The sequence below is a fragment of the Panthera uncia genome (assembly GCF_023721935.1).
Source record: "Panthera uncia isolate 11264 chromosome A3 unlocalized genomic scaffold, Puncia_PCG_1.0 HiC_scaffold_11, whole genome shotgun sequence".
In the NCBI taxonomy this organism is placed as follows: domain Eukaryota; kingdom Metazoa; phylum Chordata; class Mammalia; order Carnivora; family Felidae; genus Panthera; species Panthera uncia.
In genome coordinates, this window is record NW_026057578.1 from 53,107,598 (window position 1) to 53,114,594 (window position 6,997).

The window sequence follows — 6,997 nt, forward strand, 5'->3', positions numbered from 1 at the left end:
CAGAGAGCTACCTCATCCTTTTCAGTGACTGCACAGTAGTATACAATCAGGATTCAACCAAAATTTAATTAATATAACCATCCTTCCATAGGGAATGAGAGTTTCAAATGTCTCACAATTATAAGCAATATTACAAAGAACACTAAATGCATATCTGTGCACAGCCGAAAAAAAACTTTAGTAGCATACACGCTTAGGAATAGAATTACTAAATCAAAGGGCACACCCTTAAAATTTTCATTTTGATAGTGTCGAAATGCTCTCCAGGAAAAGGATATCAACATTTAAACTCCTACCAATTGGGTATACCACTGACCATTTTATTAAACCTTGTCTCAAACACACAATCTATTCTTGTTAATTTCAGCCACTGTGATGGGTGAAAAATGTATCTCGTTATCTCATTTTGCCTTTCTTTGACTAAAGGAACTTAGCCATATTTTTAAATTTCTTTTGGCCATTTGTGCTCCTGTGAATGGCCTATTTTCAGCCTTTGCTTCTTTTTCTTTTTTTTTTTTTAATTTTTTAAAGTGTATTTATTTATTTTGAGAGAGAGAGTGAGAGGGAGAGAATCCCAACCAGGATCCACACTGCCAGTGCAGAGCCCAAAGTGCAACTCGAACCCACAAACTGTGAGATCATGATCTGAGCCAAAGTCAAGAGTCAGACATTTAACCGACTGAGCCACCCAGCCATCCCTGCTTATTTTTCTATAACAAAATTTGAAGACACGTATTTTGGTCATTCTACACAGCATTTTATAGTTCTTGTCAAATTAGTTGCCAACATTTAGAAATGGGAATATTTAACATGTTTTAAATCCACATTTCTGGCTTCTCCTGAGTGTTTGAAGGCTCTACAGTACTGGGCCTCCTTTGGCAATAAATGACTAGAACAGAAGAAAGCCTTCTTCCTCTTGTGGAACAGGTGGTGTCCCTGATCCCATGTCCCTCTTCTCTCGAAACAGGCCACTGACCTCTTCCAATGACTTGTCTAATCTTGGTAGACACTTGGTTTTGCAAACCCTATTCTGTTTGGTCATTTACCTTTTTTCTTAGTGATTGTAAGAGTTCTTTACATATCTAAATATATTCATGTGTCTCTTTTGTACATTGCAAAATTTTCTCCCATTAACTCCCTTCATTTAACTTTAGGATCACTGGATTTTGTAGTTGCTTAGGAAGGTCTTCCTTAATCCAAGTTTATAAAAACTATTATTGTTTATGTTTTCTTAAAATGTTTATGAGTACACTATAAGCCCCATGTAGTATTATTATTATATGTTTAGTTCTTGCCTGTTTCAAGTATAAATTATATTTTGTATGTGTTGTGGTACCCACTTTCTCAATTTCGTTTTTAGAGTATTTGATCATTTGCTCAGTTATTTGAAATACCACAAATAGGAGTACACTCTTCTGTGCATTTTTTACAACTAAATAGTATATGTAGAGGATAATTTCATGTTGGTCTACATAGATCTACATGATTTGCAATAGTTATATTATTAATTCCATTATGAACTTATTTTGTAATCTAGTTAACCAGCCCCCTATTTAACATTTAGATTTTGTCTAGCATTAGGTTACTACAAACAGTGGCACAATAAGTATTTTAATTTGTTTCATTATGCACCTGTGTGCATGACTATCAGTAGAATCAATTCCTAGGGGTTGAAGTATAAGTTATGAAAGTATGTGTACTTTTGAGGGATGCCTAGCTGGCTCAGTCGGTTAAGTGTCTGACTCTTGGTTTCACCTCAGGTCATGATCTCATGGGTACCGGGGTTTGAGCTCTGCATCAGTCTCTGCACTGACAGTGTGGAGCCTGCTTGGGATTCTCTCTCTCCCTTTCTGCCCCTCCCCAACTCACATTGTCTCTGTCTCTCTCAAAATAAATAAATAAACTTTAAATTTTTTTTTAGAAAAACTTAAGGAAAAAAAGTATGTGTACCTTCTAAAGATAGAGAGGTTTATACTCCCACCAATGATGTATGGGACTGCCTTTTTCCAGCCTGTGTGTATTTTCTCACTTACTGATTTTGCAAGACCATCTGATATATCTGATAGGTGAAAAATGGTGTTCATGATTTTAACTTCTATTTCTTTCATTTTCAATGAGATTGGGCATCCTTTTATGTGGTGGAACCACTTTTTTTGTTTTGTTTTTTTGGGTTTGTTTTGTTGTTTTTTTTTTTTTTTAATAAATTCCTTATCTGGGTCTTTTGCACATTTTCTAAGACCTTTGTCTTACTGGTCAGTAATGATTTCGATTGAATGATGAGGCCCTTCTCTTATACACTGAAAGTATTTCTTCAGGTTGTGGTTTCTAATTTTCCTTTTTATGCTTTCTGCTGTGTAGAAATGTTTTTAATGTAGTCATGTGCATTAGTGTTTTTTTATTTATGGCTTCTGGGTTTTAAGTATTACTTAGAAGGACCTTCCACAGCCTCCCTCCCTTTTTTTAATAAAGAATGCTTCACAAATTTGTGCATCATCCTTGCACAGAATCCATGCTAGTTTTCTCTGGATCATTCCAATTTTAGTATATGTGCTGCCAAAGCGAGCACCTTTCCACCTCTTAATATTCATTTTGAAAAAATCTCCCACTTAAGTGTATGTAAACACTTAAATTATTTTACATTTTTTATTTTTTTAAGTTTTTATTTATTTTTGAGACAGAGAGAGACAGAGCATGAATGGGGGATGGTCAGAGAGAGAGGGAGACACAGAATCTGAAATAGGCTCCAAGCTGTCAGCACAGAGCCTGACGCAGGGCTCGAACTCACTGACTGTGAGATCACGACCTGAGCCGAAGTCGGATGCCTAAACGAATGAGCCACCCAAGAGCCCCAAATTATTTTACATTTTTTAAAGTTTATTTATTTTCAGAAAGAGAGAGTAGGGGAGGGACAGAGAGAGAGAGAGAGAGAGAGAGAGGGAGAGAGAGAATCCCAAGCAGGCTCCATGCTGTCAGTGCAGAGTCTAACATGGGGCTGAAACCCACAAACCGTGCTATCATGACATGAGATGAAATCAAGAGTCAGACGCTTAACTGACTGACCACCCAGGCACCCCTACGTTTTTACATTTAAATTTCTAAGTCATTTGGAATGGACTTAATGTCGAGTTATAACTTTATTTCAGCTGTCCCAACCATTTATTGAATAATCGATCTCTTCCAAACTGCTTTGAAACTATCCTATATTAATTCCCTTAAGTATTTGGGGCTCCTTCAGGACCCTCTATACCATTTTAGTATTTTAGTAATTTAGTAATATTGGTTTGACAAAATCAAACTTTTTTAATGATTGTGGCTTCATGATACAGTATCAAGAATTAGAGCCTTGGTCCATTAATCAATATCTATTGAGCAAATACTGTCTTCGTTTTAAGACGGACATGAAGAAAGTTCAGGTTCCATGCCTGCCCTCTTGAAGACAAGAAAGACACTGGTGCCCTGGTAAACCCGTGAGTGTCCTCTAATCTACAGTTCAGTGACTGGCTCCACAATGGCTTCAGTGGCACTCACCCAAGTTGAAGAGATAACGGTGTTGCTGGAAGTAGGGGGGAAGGTCTTCCTGATCTTGGGGAAACCTCGGGCCATCTCCAGCTCCTTTCTTCCCCAGTATGGATTATGTCTCTGTATAGACTTCTGATATGCATATTCATATGCCCTAGGGAAAAGTATTTGGGGACATTCAGAATTAAAGGCCACTATCTGATATTTCTTGCTTTGGATCTGGCCACAGCAACAGCCTAGCCTGCTTATCTCCAAAGCCTGTGCAAAATATCCTAAGCAGCTAAGTCACCAAATCACCCTGCCCGTGTCCGTTGTATGAATACAGATAAAAGCTAAACATTTTGTTCACTCTTCTCAAAATAGCAACAGTGTAACAATCCACTCCCCCAGATAATTGGCTTTAATAATGCCTCAAAGAGACAGCAAGATTAAATACTTAGATGCTACCCCGCAGGGAACTCTGAAAAAAAAAGCCACAAATTGTTCAAGATTTAATTTTCCCCCATTCCCCCTAGCACCTCCCCCGCCTGCCCCCCAGCAGTCTGACTTCTATCTTACTCCAAATAATGGGAGAGATATAAGATAGACGAACAGGTTCTCAGCAGTTGTGGGATGGAAGCCCTGAGTAAGGCTAAAACAAAACCGCAAAAGTTAAGCTCTTTCAAGAAAATCAGCAAGTGACAAATAACATAAGAGATAATAGCCAGTGACTTAGCTCCGGCAACCTGAAAAAGATCACAGGACGTCTGGCATCTTCTGCTCAGAACAAAATTCAGAGGGCTCGAGAAACCCAGTGTAATTACTATCAAGATTTTCCAGAAGTTTGGTGGGATTTTGCTTCTCCTTTCCTCCTTTTTGGGGAAGCGTTTCCCAAATTCAAAGCGTAAAGCATTTTAGAACTGGTTCCATCAACTAGAGGGATTTAAGTCAAAAACAAGACAACTGGCCACAAATGGAGTCACTTATGCTAAGCCCCATGCCATCAAACTGAGACTTAGTTTCAGCCTTCCCAGAAATGGAATCTTAAAATTACTCACTCAGGAATCACCTCACCAGTACTAACTAGGTAACCTGCCTGATGGACACCTGCTATTCCCTAAAGGAAAATAGCCTTGTTTCAACCAGCCCACTTCTTTGCCCAGTACAACTTCCTTGTTCCTACTCCCTTCTGCCTATAAAAGTTTTCCATTTGTACCATTCTTCAGAGTTCCTTTCTACCTGCTGGGTGAGATGCTGCCTGGTTCATGAATCATTGAATAAAGCCAATAAGGTCTTTCAAATTTACTTTTTGTTTTTTAATGTTTGATATAAATATACATCTAGATAGATGAGGGATGAATGGATGGATGGATGGACAGAGAGAGATAGATAGATGGATAGATAGACAAATAGAGATAGGATATACATCTAAATTTTTAGACACATCATCAATTTGAAAGAAGTATGAAAGAGTCATGAAAAGAATTAGAAGAAAGGAAGAAGGAAACAAGAAAATAACTATGGGTGTAGAACAGGTTCTATGAACTGCTGAGCTGGTGTGTGTGTCAGTAAAAAAATAATGAGATGGATTTCAATCATCAGAGGTTAAATTTTACTCAACAACATAGCTTTCCTTAGTCCTGTTAAATACTTCAACAAGTTGCATAAACTTTAAAGATGAATAGAATAAACATTCATCAGTGATCTTAAGACATACAACAGTGAATATACAGTGGAACCCCCTTCCCCCACCTCTTCCTGACTGTTCTCTCTCCCCCCAAACCCTCCCCATGCTCCCACACCCAGCTCTCTGGAACTTGACAGGTGTAAATGCATGTATTTACCCCATAAGTACAGTTCTGTGTCCATATAAATGTATAATATTCTTTTTTTCTATTTTTTTTTTAATTAGAGAGAGAGAGCATAAGCAGGGGAGGCACTTGGCACTGAGCCCGACGCGGGGTTCAATCCCGTGATCATATGATCATGACCTGAGCCAAAATCAAGAGTCAGACACTCGACCAACTGAGCCACCCAGGCGCCCCAAATGTACAGTGTTCTTCTGCCTGCTTTTAAGCTTTGACATAAGTGATATATTCCGTGTATTCTTCTGCAACTTTCTCTTTTTAGTTCAACATGAAATTGAAATTTATCATGATTTTCTTTGTCAAGCTCTGGCTCATTATTTTTGCTGATTTATAGTATAACATGATGCGAATGAACCATAATTATTTATCTATTCTCCTGCCGATAGATATTTAGGTCATTTCCACATTTCAAGCTTTTATAAACAAAGTTGAAACATTCTTTGATATAGTTTTTTGAGCATGGGTGTGAACATTTCTCTAGGGAACAAAAGTAGGATTGGAATATCTGGGTCAAATAACATAATTTTTCAATCCTCCCCTTACAATTTTATTTATTTATCTGTATATCAGTCAAAAATGATTGCCATGGAACACCTATAAAAAATGTTTAACTCGATAGTTTCTTGAGTTCATGGTAAGAGATTACCCATCCTTGTTTTCATGTAAAGAATTGTGAAATTAGAAATACTTTGAAATTAAAAACAAAAAAGAATTACTTTGAATTATAAAGCATACTGGAAGTGACTGAAATATGTTACTTCGTTTTATGATATAAAGCAAAATGTGAAATTATCTATTATTTCCAATTGTCTGACACATGTAACCTAATCATTTCCCAGGCCATACTGTCATTCAACTCTGAAGATAGCATTCAGGCATTTTCATATGTGTCATGGACCACAGGACCCACGAGCCATCCCTGAAGAGCCACCTTGAGGACTAAAACCAGGAAATAAGAGAGAAGTAGAGATAGGTTGGCTAGAAGGACATGTGGTGAGCACTGAACCCACTCAGAAAGATTCCAGTTACAATGGGGCAGTAATTATGGTTCAAAATTTAATCCCAAAACAATGTTGTACCAGTAATTTAAATGCAAAAACCTAAATGTGGAGGGACCCACAGAGGTGGTGGCAAATTGCTTAGCTTCCTATCTTATATTTATTGGACTGTATAGATACGTCTTAAAGCCCACAAGCAGCTTTTTTCTTCATTCCACAAATACTCCTTGAGCATTTACCGTGTGTCAGGCTTGGTGCTGAGTACTTGGAACACAAAAACAGAGAGAAGACACTGTCCCCAGTCTCCCACAGCATGAGTATAGTAGTAGGGGAAACAAGCATTAAATGACTTGCAAAAATAAATAAAAGTAACATGATAATCTGATAAACAATATAGAGTGAAGGTACATGGTTCATTGAGGATATATACTAGGGGGAATGTATATCTAGTCAAGGGAGCCCGGGAAGGATTCTCTATGGATGCTCTCCTTGAGCAGAGACCTATAAAATAAGTTCCCAGGGGATAAAAGGGAGACAGGCGAGGGGCACCTGGGTGGCTCAGTCAGTTGGGTGTCTGACTCTTGGCCTCAGCTCAGGTCATGATCTCATAGCTCGTGGGTTCGAGCCCCATGT

General features: G+C 38.1%; 1 non-coding gene across 1 annotated transcript; it reads right to left on the minus strand.

The window, feature by feature from the left end:
• Positions 1 to 2,459: 2,459 nt before the first annotated feature.
• LOC125937240 (U6 spliceosomal RNA) lies at positions 2,460 to 2,566 on the minus strand. Its single transcript, XR_007462323.1, has one exon. It is a non-coding gene; the product is annotated as a U6 spliceosomal RNA (small nuclear RNA).
• Positions 2,567 to 6,997: the final 4,431 nt, after the last annotated feature.